Source organism: Triticum urartu, chromosome 3 (genome assembly GCF_003073215.2).
Source record: "Triticum urartu cultivar G1812 chromosome 3, Tu2.1, whole genome shotgun sequence".
Classification (NCBI taxonomy): domain Eukaryota; kingdom Viridiplantae; phylum Streptophyta; class Magnoliopsida; order Poales; family Poaceae; genus Triticum; species Triticum urartu.
The window spans coordinates 144,516,505-144,531,886 of NC_053024.1; positions in this window are offsets into that span (position 1 = coordinate 144,516,505).

The following is a 15,382-nucleotide window of genomic DNA, read 5'->3' on the forward strand; positions in this document are numbered from 1 at the left end:
TGTCGTCGCCGTTAGGCTTGATGGCTTCTACTATCATCGATAGCGATGCGGTCCAGGGTGAGACTTTTCTCCCTGGACAGATCTTCGTATTCGGCAGCTTTGCACTGCGGGCTAATTCGCTTGGCCATCTGGAGCAGATTGAAAGCTACGCCCCTGGCCATCAGGTCAGACTTTGAAGTTTGAACTACACGACCGACATCCGTGGAGACTTGATCTTCGATGGATTCGAGCCATAGCCGGGCGCGCCGCACTGTCGCGATGGGTATGACCTAGCTCTGCCGCCGAACAGTACCCCAGAGGCCGCGCCCGCAGCAGCTCCGACCCTTAGTTCGGAGCCAACTGCGCCAATCGAGGACGGGTGGTTAGACACCACCTCAGGGGCTGCAGTCTCAATGGTGATCAGGCCAAACACCTGCCTAACCCTCTACGCAGCCCGTGACTCCAAGGTGTCGGACTCTTTCCCGGACTCCGAAACATCCGCGCCTCTGCCAATCGAATCCGATTGGGCGCCGATCATGGAATTCACCGCTGCGGATATCTTTCAGCACTCGCCCTTCGGCGACATCCTGAATTCACTAAGGTCTCTCTCTTTGTCAGCAGAGCCCTGGCCGGATTATGGCCAACAGGATTGGGATGCGGACGACGAAGAAATTCGACGCCCACCCACCACCCACTTAATAGCCACTGTCGATGACTCAAGCGACATGCTCGACTTCGACTCCGAAGACATCGGCGGTATGGACGACGATGCGGGAGGCGAAGAGGAACCACCGCCCACAGGACGCTGGATGTCCACTTCATCATATGACGTATACATGGTGGACACACCAAAAGAAGACGACGACAAGGAACGGAAGGACGCACCGAAGGCTTGTTCCCTCGAGAAGCAGTCAAAGCGGCGGCGCAAGCGCCGCCCCAAATCCTGCCTCGGCAGAAATAACGATCATATAGACCCAGCGTTGGAGCAGGGCGAACCACTGCCGGACCACGGCAATACGGGGAATCAAACCAAACAAACCAATTCTGTCAAAGATAATAGTCCGGACGACATAACGCCGGACAGGCACCCGGAGCAGCAGAATGTCTGTCAAAGGCTTGTTGCCACCGTGAGGAGTCTGAAAAAGCAGAAGCAAAGGCTCAAGGCTGCGCAGGACACACTCCAAATCAGATGGAGTAAAGTACTCAACACAGCAGCGAAGTACGGCGACAATTGCCCCACCAAGAGCTACCCAAAGCGGAAGTTGCTACCTGAATTCGATGAGGAAGCCTCAGACCCCCCACAACCAAAAATCAAAACAGCCACCTGGCCGGATAGACGTCCTCACGGCCAACATAGAGCGGCAAACAATGCCACTCACAAGACAATACGCAATCCACGCAAGGGCTCGCACCAAAAGGACGACGCAACCAGATCCATCTATGGACCACGCAAGCGCGCCCCATCATACAATGTAACACAACAAGCATCCGAACAACGCGGTACACCCAGATATAGGGGTGCCGCACACCCCCTATGTTTCACCGATGAGGTGCTGGACCATGAATTTCCAGAGGGATTCAAACCCGTAAACATAGAGGCATACGACGGAACAACAGACCCTGGGGTCTAGATTGAGGATTATATCCTCCATATCCATATGGCTCGAGGAGATGATCTCCACGCCATCAAGAACTTACCCCTCAAGCTCAAAGGGATAGCTCGTCACTGGCTTAAAGGCCTCCCCGAAAACTCCATTGGAAGCTGGGAAGAGCTCGAAGACGCTTTTCGGGCAAATTTTCAAGGGACTTATGTCCGACCTCTGGACGCGGACGATTTGAGTCATATAACTCAACAGCCCAGAGAGTTAGCCCGAAAACTTTGGAACAGGTTTCTTACTAAAAAGAACCAAATTTTCGACTGTCCGGATGCCGAAGCCTTGGCAGCTTTTAAGCATAGCGTCCGTGACGAATGGCTTGCCAGACACCTCGGCCAAGAAAAGCCGAGAACAATGGCAGCATTAACAAGCCTCATGACCCGCTTTTGTGTGGGCGAGGACAGCTGGCTAGCCAGATGCAGCACTAGCGACCCCAGTACATCTGAAGTTAGAGATGGAAATGGGAAATCACGTCGCAACAGCAATAACAAATGCTGAAATAAAGAAGACAGCACGAAGAGCACGGCAGTAAATGCCGGATTCAAAAGCTCTCGGCCAGGTCAGCAAAAGCCGCCCTCTAAAGGCGCCAGAGACGAACTGTCCAGCCTAAACAAAATTCTGGACCAATTATGTCAGATCCATAGCACCCCTGGTAAACCTGCTAATCATACCCACAGAGAATGTTGGGTCTTCAAGCAGTCTGGTAAGCTCAACGCCGTACACAAGGGGGAGGATACACCAAGCGAAGATGAGGATGAGCCTCTCAAGCAAGACACTGGGGAACAAAAGAAATTTCCCACATAAGTCAAAATAGTAAACGTGTTACACGTGATCAAGGGAAGAAACAAAACGGCACTCCAAGAAAAATATGCCCAAGGGCCTATCATCGCGGAGTCCTGCCACTGGTCGTCTCAACCGATCACTTTCGACCATCGAGATTACTCAGCAAGTATTCAGCGTGCAGGATGGGCTGCCCTGGTATTAGACCTAATAATTGACGGATACCACTTCACACGAGTCCTGATGGACGGTGGCAGCAGTCTAAACTTGATATATCAGGATACAATCCACGAAATGGGGATAGACCCAACAAAAATTTTCCATAGCAATACTACCTTTAAAGGAGTAAGAGCATCTCCAGCCGCGCCCCCAAGAAGGCCCCCCAGGCGTTTTTTCGTCCGTCGGCGCCAAAAAATCGGCCCAGTCGCGCCCCCAAGAGCCCAGTTTTCGCCGGCTCGGGCCGAAATTGGCGCCGGCGGACCCAACCCGAACCCGGCGCGCTGGGGGTCGCTCGGGGGCGCCGGGCGAATCGTTTTTGGCGCGAAGAGCCGCAGGCCCGCCGCGTCAGCGAGTCTACTCTCTTCTCGCCCCTTCGTCGTCCTCATCGCCTCGTTTCCCGCGGCGAATCAATGCCAAAGCTGCCGCGCCGGTCGGCCTCCATTGATGCCTCACGGGCGGCGCAGTGAAAGCTGGGCGACGCGTCCCTCGGCCGCCACGCAATCACGCCATGCGTAACACGCCGGCTAAGCCTACCACGCGGCATCTCCGCCTATAAAAGCCGACTGCAAGCGCGTCGGAGAGACTCACCCCGATCATCCACCGACGACGCGCTCATTTCTCCCCCTTTCCTCCTCTCGCCGTCACCAGTTGAGAAAGCATGGCTGAGTGTTTCCCAGGCGACGGCGCGGCGGCGAACGGATTCGGGTGCCGTCATCTGCACGAGGACGAGGCTCGCCTCCTTTTCGAGGTGGAGTACCCGGTCCCGCCGGACATGCGGGTGCCCGGGGCGTGGAGGATCAGCGCTGGCGGCATGCCGGTGCCCCCGGTACCCACCGGCGCGGCGCGGGGTGCAGAGATCTCACGCATCCGCTCGTCCTTGCCGCGTGCGGCGAGGGAGGGGCCCCGGTACGTCCCCGACAGCCCAATCTAGGAGCCGTACTTCCGCCGCCGGCACGACGAGCAGCTCGAGGCCACCAACGGCGTCGTGCCCTCCGGCAGGTTCAACGCCGACGGCGGCGTCGGTGGTGGGGCATGCCCGGGCGCACGTTCGAGTCCGTCCTCGAGTACATCGAGGGCGGCAACACGCCGCGCCTCGAGTACCCCGCTCCCCCGTCCTTCTCACGCCGCCGGGGAAGCTCCTGGACGCCGAGGCGCATGGATACCGGGGTGTCCTCCTCCTTGTCCGGCGGCTCTCCCTGCCTCGACCTATGCCCCGTCAAGCCAGAGCCCCAGGACACGCCTGTCAGCGCGCGTACCCGCAGCTCCGACGCCCTCGTCGAGCCCAAGGTGGAGTCCAGCCCCCCCCCTGGAGTACGAGGAGATAGCCCGGCGCGGCTTCTCCAACGAGGACGTCATGCGGTGGTCGCGTGAAGACTACCTGCGCGAGGAGATGGTCCGGCAGTGCCGGGCCCTGGAGGAGATCGCCGCCCGCAAATGTGGGCGCGAGGACGAGGACGGTGTCGTCGTCCTCGATAGCGACGACGACGATGCCCCCGGACCGTCCAACCCGTCGCGCCAACCAGGGGAGGGATGCAGCAGGGACGGCGGAGGCGTAGGCGGGGGCGACGACGACGACGATGGCGGTGACTACACGCGGTTCTACAGCCTCATCGGCATGTAGAACCGTGTGGGCGGGCGGCGAGGCGGGCGGCGGTTTAGCGCCGGTGCGCCCCAGGGGGCAATTTTTTGCCCCTTCTGGGGGCCAACGGTTGGAGATGCCCTAACGCCAGGCCCAGAGGCTCATTGCATGGGCTCCCTGCTACTAAAAGTTATATTCGGCTTCCCCGATAACTTCCGTAGCGAACATTTAACCTTCCACATCGCTCCGTTCCAAAGTGGCTATCAAGCACTCCTCGGACGTGAAGCTTTCACTCGCTTTAATGCAATACTGCACTACGCTTCCCTCACACTCAAGATGCCCGGTCCACGTGGCATCATTACAGTAAACGGAAGTATTAAGCGATCTTTGCGCGCCGAAGAGAGTGCGGCTGCCTTGGCAGCCGCACACTAAAAACGGCCTCACGAACTAAAGCATTTAACAGGTCGTCAAGACCTCGGACACGGTTAGTCGAGTCTGGCGCCGCTATATGTAATTTATACCGGATCAATGGTCACACCCCTATTAGAAATACAAGGGGCTCAACGTACGCAGACAAGTGGCAATTTTTACTCATCTTGAATTATATATGGTTTCTTTAAAAACTATCTTTTCGCACGACAACTTTTTCACCTAAGTTCCTCTCTTTTACAGATGATCATTGTCCTACACCCGTCCAGGATACAGCACAACGGAGACACAGGCGCAGACGTGCAGCAGGGACCCGCTCCAAGGATTCTTTTTAGATTAAGACCCTGCGTAAACCTTTTTTACTATCTCTTGTTGATACATATCCACCGAATTCTCAGCACAGTTGAGAAGGATGCTGACGTCTTGGCATGTGGCCACGTCAGAACAATGCACGTACCTGGACACAAGGGGCTTCTTACGAAGGGCACTATTTAGGCCCGGTTTATACCATAAAGACCGAATACCTTAGGGAGTGTTCGGCGTCGCGAGTTTGGCCTTATATGCATCAGCTCCAAATCATTGTCTTTGGTCAAATGTTGGGTTTGCCCGGCTCCTGTGTTTTGGTGCCTTACGTTCCGCTTTACCGGCTAAGGTAGCACCAGGAGAACTACTGCGATCGTGCCCTAATTCATCCGGACGAGCACCTTAGTAGAGAAAGCCGAAAACTGATTGTCATGATATAGCGTGAGACTGGTCAACCACTCGATGACCTATCGGAATGTTTGAATTCCTCCGCCTTAACGAAGGGCCATTTTCCGGCCAGGCATGTACGCACCCCGCGATCGGGAGAGTGCGGAGACACCAGGGGCTATCTAGTAGCCCCACTGTCAAACTCCTATGGCTAAGTGAAAGTGTTAAAGCATTATAGTCTGGTTGCCTCGCTCGCTACGCTACCATCTCTTTAATAGGACCAAGACGTTGGGTTAAGTGTGAACACACGTTTTTGCGAGAACCTCCGCATTATGTGTGTGGGGGTTGAAGCCGACGGCTGCAATCTTTCAGGTTATACACATGTATACATAAACGGCCGCACAGGAGGCATCATACTACTTTCAGGCAAAAGTATAAACATAGCCTTATAAAAACTTCATAAAAGCATTGTGCTTACAATGAGAATACATATCACTCAAACATAATATTCTTCGAGCACTGGGCCTCTATCAAACGAGCACCCTCGAGAACCTCCTCGAAATAGTGCTTGGCAGCCACCCGGCCTATGGCCGAACCCTGCGCTGCAACAGGGGTAGCATCCATCTCTGCCCAGTATGCTTTAACACGGGCAAGGGCCATCCGCGAGCCTTCTATGCACGCCGACCTCTTCATCGCATTAATGCGTGGCACCGCACCAAGGAACTACTGCACTAAGCTGAAATAGTTGTTTGGCTTTGGCTTTTCCGGCCATGGCTGATCCACAACAGACCTCATGGCAAGTCCGGACAACCTATTCAGTTCGGCCCATTCAGCTAGGCGGTCAGTCAATGAAAGTGGACGCTCTGGAACGTGGAATTGCGACCAAAACAGCTTGTCCACTTCACGATCTGTCTGACCTTGGAAGTACTTGGCCGCATCGGCAGCGCTCGCCGCTAAATCCATATACGCATCTGCCGAACTCCACAGCCGATCCAGAGGGTCATACCGTGGATCTCCGAACTTCCTCTGTAACATAAAGGGTTTCCCAGCCGCAATATCCCCGGCTTCCTGCAGCTCCTTCTTCGCTCTCATAGCAGAACGGGTGTCTTTGTCCGCCGCTGTGGCCTTCTCAAGGTCCGTTGCCTTCACTCGGTTTTCTTTTTCAAGGACCCGGCAACGGTCGGCAGTGTCTTTTATTTCTACGGCCATCTTGGCAATCTTCTCTTGGCTCTCGCAATGTGCGACCTTCTCGGCTTTCAACTCTTCGGCCGCCTTCAAAGCAGCGGCATTACTAATCCTTGCCCGCAAGGTTTCCACGATGGCAGCTCCATCTGCAGTCACAACATATTAAAGATACTGGCATCATGCTGCTCTTACTATGTGGCGTTCACCAGATAATAACACTTACCATGTGCCTCGTCAAGCCTCTTGTTAACAAGCTCGATGTCGGCATCTGCCGCATCCAGTTGCCGTTTTAATTTGTCAAACTCACTAGTCCGGCTAGCCACCGGAGCTTCCACCACCTGCACATAGGGGCAGTCTAGTTATTGCCTGAGAATATGATCCTCTATTCGCCGATGTTCTTGACGACAACCAGAGTCTCAGGGGCTACTATCTACACAGGGCACACCTAACATGTGCAGTATTATCACATATTATCTCACATACCTCAAAGCCTGTCAGTAGACTCATAAAGGCTTCATGTAATCCGCTTTCAGCGGACGAGATTGTCTCCATCACCGTACCCATCAGCATACAATGTTCTTCTCAGATGGCCGCTCGCCCCACCAACTCCCTCAGAACGTCCGACCGCACACCAGACGGTGTCGGACTCTTTTGTCTGCTCTCTTTAGGAGACGGACGCTGGGGACTTCGGGGGTCTATGGGATTATCTTCTGGCCTCACCGGATCCGGAGAGGCCCTCCGTGACAACACTTCGGGATTGCCCGCTTCTTGAGCGGAGGAGTTCGGGGGAGGCGTTTCGCTCTCCATCATCTCTGGAAGAAGATCCCCCGAAGACGAGCTCATCTGAGAGGGGCTAAGGCCCGAACTGCAAGATATATGCGGTGGTTATTTTCTCAGAAAAAAGATAGCATACCTTTACTATTAAAGTACTTTGGATCACTTACGACTCGTTGGAGGGCTGATCCCCCCGCGGACCTTGTGCGGCAAAAGCACCCCCCGAGGCGGGACCCTCTGTGGGAGAATTCTTCTCCCGTTTGGAGGCTTCGGCTTCCGGATCCTCAGAAGCAGTCCTTTTCCTCCCCCGGTTGTCCTCCTTCATGGAGACACTCACTCCCTCGGTTGGAACGGGTAGCGATGGGGGCCCACATCCGCCCGTATTATCCCCCCCAGTATCTTCCTTCGAGGGCTCCGGGCAAGGTGCAACCTCGAGCATCTTTTCCAATACCGGATTTTCCAAACCCTTAGGGAGGGGGGCCAAACACCGAATCATCTTCGCCTTTGTCAACCAGTCCTGGTCAAAAAGCAAACTCTCAGAAATGACTTCGTGATGAATAAAAGACAGTGTGTTCGGCCAGAGGATTTCTTACTTGTTCGACGGCGCGGTTACTGCTCAGGCCCACGTCCTCGGTAATATACGGACACTCTACTTGAGGTCCGAAGAATGACTTGTACATCTCCTCGTGCGTCAGGCCGAGGAAAATTTGAATGGCACGCGGTCCCTCTGGGTTGAACTCCCACAAGCGAAGGGGTCGGCGTCTGCAAGGCTGGACTTGACGAACCAGCATAACTTGTATTACCACAGCCAAATTAAAATCTCCCTCGAAGAGATCTCATATGCGGCTTTGCGGTATAGGCACGTCCTTGGCTGGACCCCAGCTCAGACCTCTGCTAATCCATGACATCAGTTGTGGTGGGGGGCCCGAGCGGAAAGCGGGGGCAGCCGCCCACTTGGCACTTCAGGGAGCCGTGATGTAAAACCACTCCCGTTGCCATAATTCAGACACCTCTGGAAAGGAACCTTTCGGCCATGGAGCTCTTGCCATCTTGCCTATCGATGCACCTCCGCACGCTGCATGCTGCCCCTCGATCATCTTTGGCTTTACTTCAAAGGTCTTGAGCCACAGGCCGAAGTGAGGGGTAACGCGAAGGAAGGCCTCACACATGAAAATAAATGTCGAGATGTGGAGAAAGGAGTCCGGAGCTAGATCGTGGAAATCTAGCCCGTAATAGAACATCAAACCTCTGACGAAAGGATCCAGAGTGAGGCCTAGACCTCGGAGGAAGTGGGAGATGAACACAATGTTCTCGTTGGGTTCGGGAGTAGGGACGATCTGCCCTCGAGCAGGTAGCCAATGTGAAACCTCGGCGGTCAGGTATCTGGCCTCCCTCAACTTCTTAATGTCCTCTTCCGTAACGGAGGAGGGCATCCATCGGCCTTGAAGGCTAGATCCGGACATGATTGAAGATCCGGAGCACCTAACCTGGGCTTTGGGTGTTAGAACTCGAGGCGGGGGAAGGGTTCGATTGAGCACGAGAGGGAAAAGTGAAAACCTTGTCCCTTTATAAAGAGGGTGAATATCAAGCGTCCTCTCCGTAGCCGTTTAGGACTTGCCTATAATCTAGGAGTCCTAGACACGGTTGGGATACCCACAACCGCATTAATGAGAATCCCGTAATTGGGGGGAACACGATCTCCGCTTCGGCAAGACGTGTCAAGAAACCGCCTCGCGTTATGTGTGGAGCTGGTTAAAAGAAACGGTTTGAATAATCACCGAGCCATGACATAACGTCGTGCTGCCAAAACAAGCCAGCAAATTAGATCTGCGAAAATATTATTCTCTCTGCGGTGGAATGTGGAACTTATTTTGTAGGGTCGAACACTATCCTCATATTCAAATTCTTCTGTGATGTATTCGGAGAAGGAACCCGCTTTGCAATGCCGAAGACAATACTGCGCGCCGGACTCATCATCATTGAAGCCTGGTTCAGGGGCTACTGAGTGAGTCCTGGATTAGGGGGTCTCCGGACAGCCGGACTATCTCCATTGGCCAGACTGTTAGACTATGAAGATACAAGATTGAAGACTTCGTCTCGTGTCCGGATGGGACTCTACTTGGCGTGGAAGGCAAGCTTGGCAGTACGGATATGGATATCTCCTCCTTTGTAACCGACCTTGTGTAACCATAACCCTCTTCGGTGTCTATATAAACCGAATGGTTTTAGTCCGTAGGACAACAACCCTAACATACAATCATACCATAGGCTAGCTTCTAGGGTTTAGCCTCTCTGATCTCGTGGTAGATCTACTCTTGTACTGCCCATATCATCAATATTAATCAAGCAGGACGTAGGGCTTTACCTCCATCAAGAGGGCCCGAACCTGGGTAAAACATCGTGTCCCCTGCATCATGTTACCATCCGGCCTAGAGGCACAGTTCGGGACCCCCTACCCGAGATCCGCCGGTTTTGACACCGACGGAAACTTTAAATGAATCGTTTGTTTGTATGCATGTCAGACAAATTACAACATTGGAAATACAAGCATGGTCTAGGCCCACATGCGAATGATACTTGGCGGAATGTTCAAATGACGCATGCGGGAGGATGGACTCGACCGGAGGGTGGCATGATCGATGGAGAAGAGGGTTGGAGAGGAATGAGAAATAAGCAACACTGCATGATTATACTTGAACGTCTCAAAGAAACAATAAGTTGTCTCGTTTTCTCTTCCGCCTTGGTCACGGAGTAACATACTCCCTCTGTTTTTATTTACTCTGCATATTAGGTTTGACTGAAGTCAAACTTCATAAAATTTGACCAAGTTTATAGAAAACTAGCAAGATGCTCGTGCCTTGCATGGAACATCAAGATCTTGTTGGAGAAAAGGATGAACGAGGGAAGGCCTTATCTGCAAATGTGGAGAGGAGTGCGGGTAAATTGGCATAGATTCCTTCCTATCCGTTAGATATAGATCGGACGGCCTATATTGCAGGATGGCAGGCACACCATCATCACCAACTCTGCTTTTTATGTACACTAGCAAGATGCCCATGCGTTGAACAGAACATCAAGATGCATTTGTATGAGTGTTTTATCTTGTGGGAGAAAAGGATGAATGAGGGAAGGCCTTATAGGCAAATGTGGAGAGGGGTGTGGGTATCTTTTTGCACAATTGCCAGAGTTTCCTTCCTATCTGTCAGATATAAATAGGACGGACTCTTATAAAAACAGAATTGGTGATGATGGTGTGCCTGTCATCCTGCAATATAGGCCGTCTGATTTATATCTGATGGATAGGAAGGAAACTATGGCAATTTTACAAAACGGTACCCACACACCTCTCCACAATTGCAAATAATGCCTTCCCTCGTTCATCCTTTTCTCTCACAAGATAAACTAGTCATACAAATGCATCTTGATGTTATGTGCAACGCACGGGCATCTTGCTAGTAAGAGTAGAAATATCAACATTTACACTAGCAAATATATATGATGTGAAAGTATATTCAATAATGAATCTAATGGTATTTATTTGTTATTGTACATGTTGTTATTTCTTTCTATGAACTTTGTCAAATTTTACAAAGTTTGACTTTGAGCAAAGCTAAAATGCGGAGTAAATAAAAACAGAGGGAGTACGCAGGGACTAGTATAGTTACTACTGCTAGAACATTGTAAGTTGGACACCTAAATGCGGGCACGGATCGGGCACACCTCAATTATTCTTTCAAACAGCCGAACACCTACATTTAGCACACCATCTGGCTACTTAATCAAGCGTTACAATTCACTACTTGAAAAGGAAAAGGGTGGTACCATACCCAAAACCACCACACTTGGGGCTAGGGTAACAACTTGGTACTGTACCACATTTGAACCAGGGCACAAAAACCACATGTTCTGCGCCTAATGCGCAACGCGGAGCACGGACGCTCGAATATGGCCGGGAAAACAGGGAAACCGACATGTAGGGCACACCTGTCGGGATGACATGGCGCAGACTAGTCCAATGGAGGATCTGGCCCACGACCTCCTCGCCACTGGCAACTGTTCATGTGGGTCGTCGTGGCCAGCAACGTGGCGCAGCTCCAGCACCGCCTCTCGACAGGGCGACCGCGGTGAGCGACACGCTCATCGTTGTTGGACACGGTCGGTTTCAGTGTGCCGAGGGTGGCGTTAGCACTGTGGCACGACCAGCAGGTAAACACCCGGCTCGTCGAGGATGCACGGGGCGCCAAAGTGTGTGCGCCACGACGCGTCCGCGGAGTGGTGTAGCGCGGCCAACTGCATCCCCAGGACCTGAGACCATGCCGGGTCATCTTGCTTTTTCAATGACATGTGGGGTCGCATGTGAACAAAGGGCATCTCCAACGTTGCCACGACCGAAGCTGACTACCCTGGCACACCAAAAACCATCGTCCCTCGTGTCGTCGCGTGGTGCGTTCCCAGCCGGTGCCAGCTGCCCGCATTCATGTCGTTCGTGCGTATGCGTCGTTAAGAGGCTCGGTGCCCGAGGAACAAACTCTGGCGACTTAATGACGCGCCCGGATGCTTTGGCGTCACCGGAATGCGCTAATTAAAGAGGCAATGCCCAGCTAACCTCCACACCATAGCGCATCGTCCTACTACCTGGCACCACATCTGCCATGACCACGAGTGCGAATGCTCTGCGGGAGAGCTTTGTCTTTGGGGATGAAGCTCGAGGTCGCCGCCCTCGCTCAAGTCGCCGCTCGCGACACAATAGTGCCGTAGCCGGACGCGGACACGACCGCACAAGCGGGGTGGCCATGATGGCGGCCGACGACGGGAGCACCTTCAGCCACGCGTCCTACTTGCCGCCGTCCAACGCCCGGCACCGCTGAGGTCGGGGACTCATCTGAGGATGAGTAGGGCATGGGAGGCGGCAGGGCATGGTGTGCCAACTGGCCGGTCTGTCTCCCGTGTTCTACTCTTCCTCGCCGGAGACCGCACCTTCGTCTTGAACCCCCACCCACGTACATGGAGATCGCAGATGGAAGATGTCGGTCGCCGCCATAGAATAGGTTTAGGGTCGGGTTTCTTTTATTTTTCTGTCCTATAAAAGTTCGAAATGTAATGAAAATCTGCCGTGTTTGCATTAATCTCGGCCGGTGTATATGAACTTTCACAATAATATAGTATATTGTAGGAGTACTGCGGGCACAATAATATAATATATGAACTTTCACAATAATAATTACGTAACTGGGATTACATAGATGTAGCATTACTTGTAAAAAACCAACTAAGCCAACCTCCAAGCATATCGTGCGGGAAAGGACCCGGCCGCGCCGTTTTAGTCGGGATTACCGGATTACTAGTAGTAGTATCGATGGATCGCGCGAAGCACCAAGTTTTTTTTGACGGGGCGAAGCACCTAGTTTAAAAGGAAAATGGGGTACACTCACAGCACCCCTGTCGCAGTCGCATTGCACCCCACACACGTTCGGTCCTGCACACGGCTCACACAAACGGAACACGCTTCAGCTTGCCTCTTCACTGACACGTGGGACTGCACTTGGAGAAACCAACCATGCGCCGAACTCCCCCCGCCCACCGCGCGAAAATCCCCCCCCCCCAAAAAAAATTCCCCCCAAATCCCAAATTCAACCGCCCTTCGGCCAACTAGCCAATAATATTCCCCAAACCCCCTCCCCCCGTCCCCCTCCACTCCATTTGCTCCGCCAAAACCGCTTTCTCTGTCGCGCCGATACGTCGGCGCCGTGGTTCGTCGAGGGGACGCACGGCGATCCTCTCGCTCCCACAATACGCTCTCGTAGACTTCCGTCCTCGAGCCACACCGCCATCGCTGGCAACGTTCTTGTGGAGGCGCACGGCGGTCAGCACCGCCACCGCTGGCGATGTTGATGTGGAGACGCACGGCGGTCAGCTTCTCCCATGGTATGCGCATTCTAGACTGAGGCCCCATGCATGTCGGTGTAGCGTTGAATGTTAGCTGATAGATGCTGTTAATCTCACTGTTTGCCGAAGTAGCTTATAGTCACTATGTTCTGCTTAAGAGGCTTCCTTGCCCTGTTTTGCACTCAATCTGCTTAGCTGAGATGGCATGCCAAGCCCGATTAGTTGCTAAAATATCCTTCCATATATTTATTGTGACGTAGATTGCCATGATCTAGTAGCCAATCTATTAGGTGAAATAGCTCTACACCGTTTTATACTCGATCTTTGTTCGATGGTTGTGTGCTCGGTGAAAGGATCGATATAGTTGACTAGAGGGGGGTGAATAGGCAACTAACAATTTTTAGCTTTTCTTTAACAATTTAAACTTTGCATTAAATTGGTTGTCTAGATGTGCAACTAAGTGAGCAACCTATATGATGCAACAATGATAAGTACACAAGCAAGCAAGAGATATATCACAAATAAGCTTGCACAAGTAAAGGCACAAGAAAACCAAGAGTGGAGCCAGTGGAGACGAGGATGTGTTACCGAAGTTCCATCCCTTTGAAGGGAAGTACGTCTCCATTGGAGCAGTGTGGAGGCACAATGCTCCCCAAGAAGCCACTAGGGCCACCGTATTCTCCTCACGCCCTCACACAATGCAAGATGTCGTGATTCCACTATTGGTGCCCTTGGAGGCGGCGACCGAACCTTTACAAACAAGGTTGGGGCAATCTCCACAACTTAATTGGAGGCTCCCAATGACACCATGAAGCTTCACCACAATGGACTATGGCTCCGCGGTGACCTCAACCATCTAGGGTGCTCAAACACCCAAGAGTAACAAGATCTGCAAGGGATTAGTGGGGGGAATCAAATTTCTCTTGGTGGAAGTGTAGATCGGGGCCTTCTCAACCACTCCCGAGCAAATCAACAAGTTTGATTGGCTAGGGAGTGAGATCGGGCGAAAATGGAGCTTGGAGCAACAATGGAGCTTAGGGTTGGAAGAGGTAGTCAACTAGAGGAAGAAGACACCCCTTATATAGTTGTGGATAAAATCCAACCGTTATCCACCTAACCAGCCCGCGACATGCGGTACTACCGCCCCTGACCAGCGGTACTACCGTAAGGCCATGCGGTACTTCCGCCCCTGACCAGCGGTACTACCGCAAGGCCATGCGGTACTACCATGAGGGACCGTGGTACTACCGCAGCAGCTGAGCTAGGGCAGACCTGTAGCACAACGGCTGAGGGCGGTACTGCCATAGGCACGGTACTACCGCTCCCCCTTGTGGTACTACCGCAAGGGAGGAAACTCCTAGCCTGGGAAGAGCACGGATGAATAAAAATACATCCATGCCTACTTCCGCTGGAAAACAGACGATGCAAAAATCCGACACAGTACTACCGCTGAGGAGCAGTACTACCGCCTGGCAGCTGAGCCAGGCCACGCACGGTACTACCGCGCACGGGTGCGGTACTACCGTGGAGGCGTGGATGTAAAAAATTACATCCGCCCCTACTACCGCGATGAAGCGGCACTTGGCCTGGGGGCCACGGTACTACGGCTCCGTAGGAGCGGTACTACCGTGGGCTCCTGCGGTACTACCGCACCGAAGTATGGTACTACCGCAGGTGCCTGCGGTACTACCGCTCCAGGGAGCAGTACTACCGCAAGCCCATCGGCAGCAACCGGAACAAAGCAAAGAGGATAAACGGAGGATGCTCCAATTGCGAATGGGAAAGGATGAGACAAGGAAGAAAACGTGTATGTGATGATTCCACCCGAACCTTTCCGACGCGGACCCCCTCTTAATAGTACGGCTTTCCTACGACTCAAATCCACCAAAAAGAAACGTAGAAAAATGCTGTCTTCAATAGTCTTCGAGGGGCACCAAACCGTCTTGTGCCTAGCGATGAAACGTCTGGGAAATTCAAGGCACACGATTAGTCCGCAAAAGCATTGTCATCAATAACCAAAACACCTTAGGGATAAATATGCCCTTACAATCTCCCCCTTTTGGTGGATTGATGACAATACGGGATTTGCACAAAGGGAAATAATATTGAGCAAACGCAAACCCCTCCTCTCTAGAATATAGACGGGCTCCCCCTAGATGTGTGCAAACTAGATGGGTGCTTTGGACTGCACGGCACACATAATAGG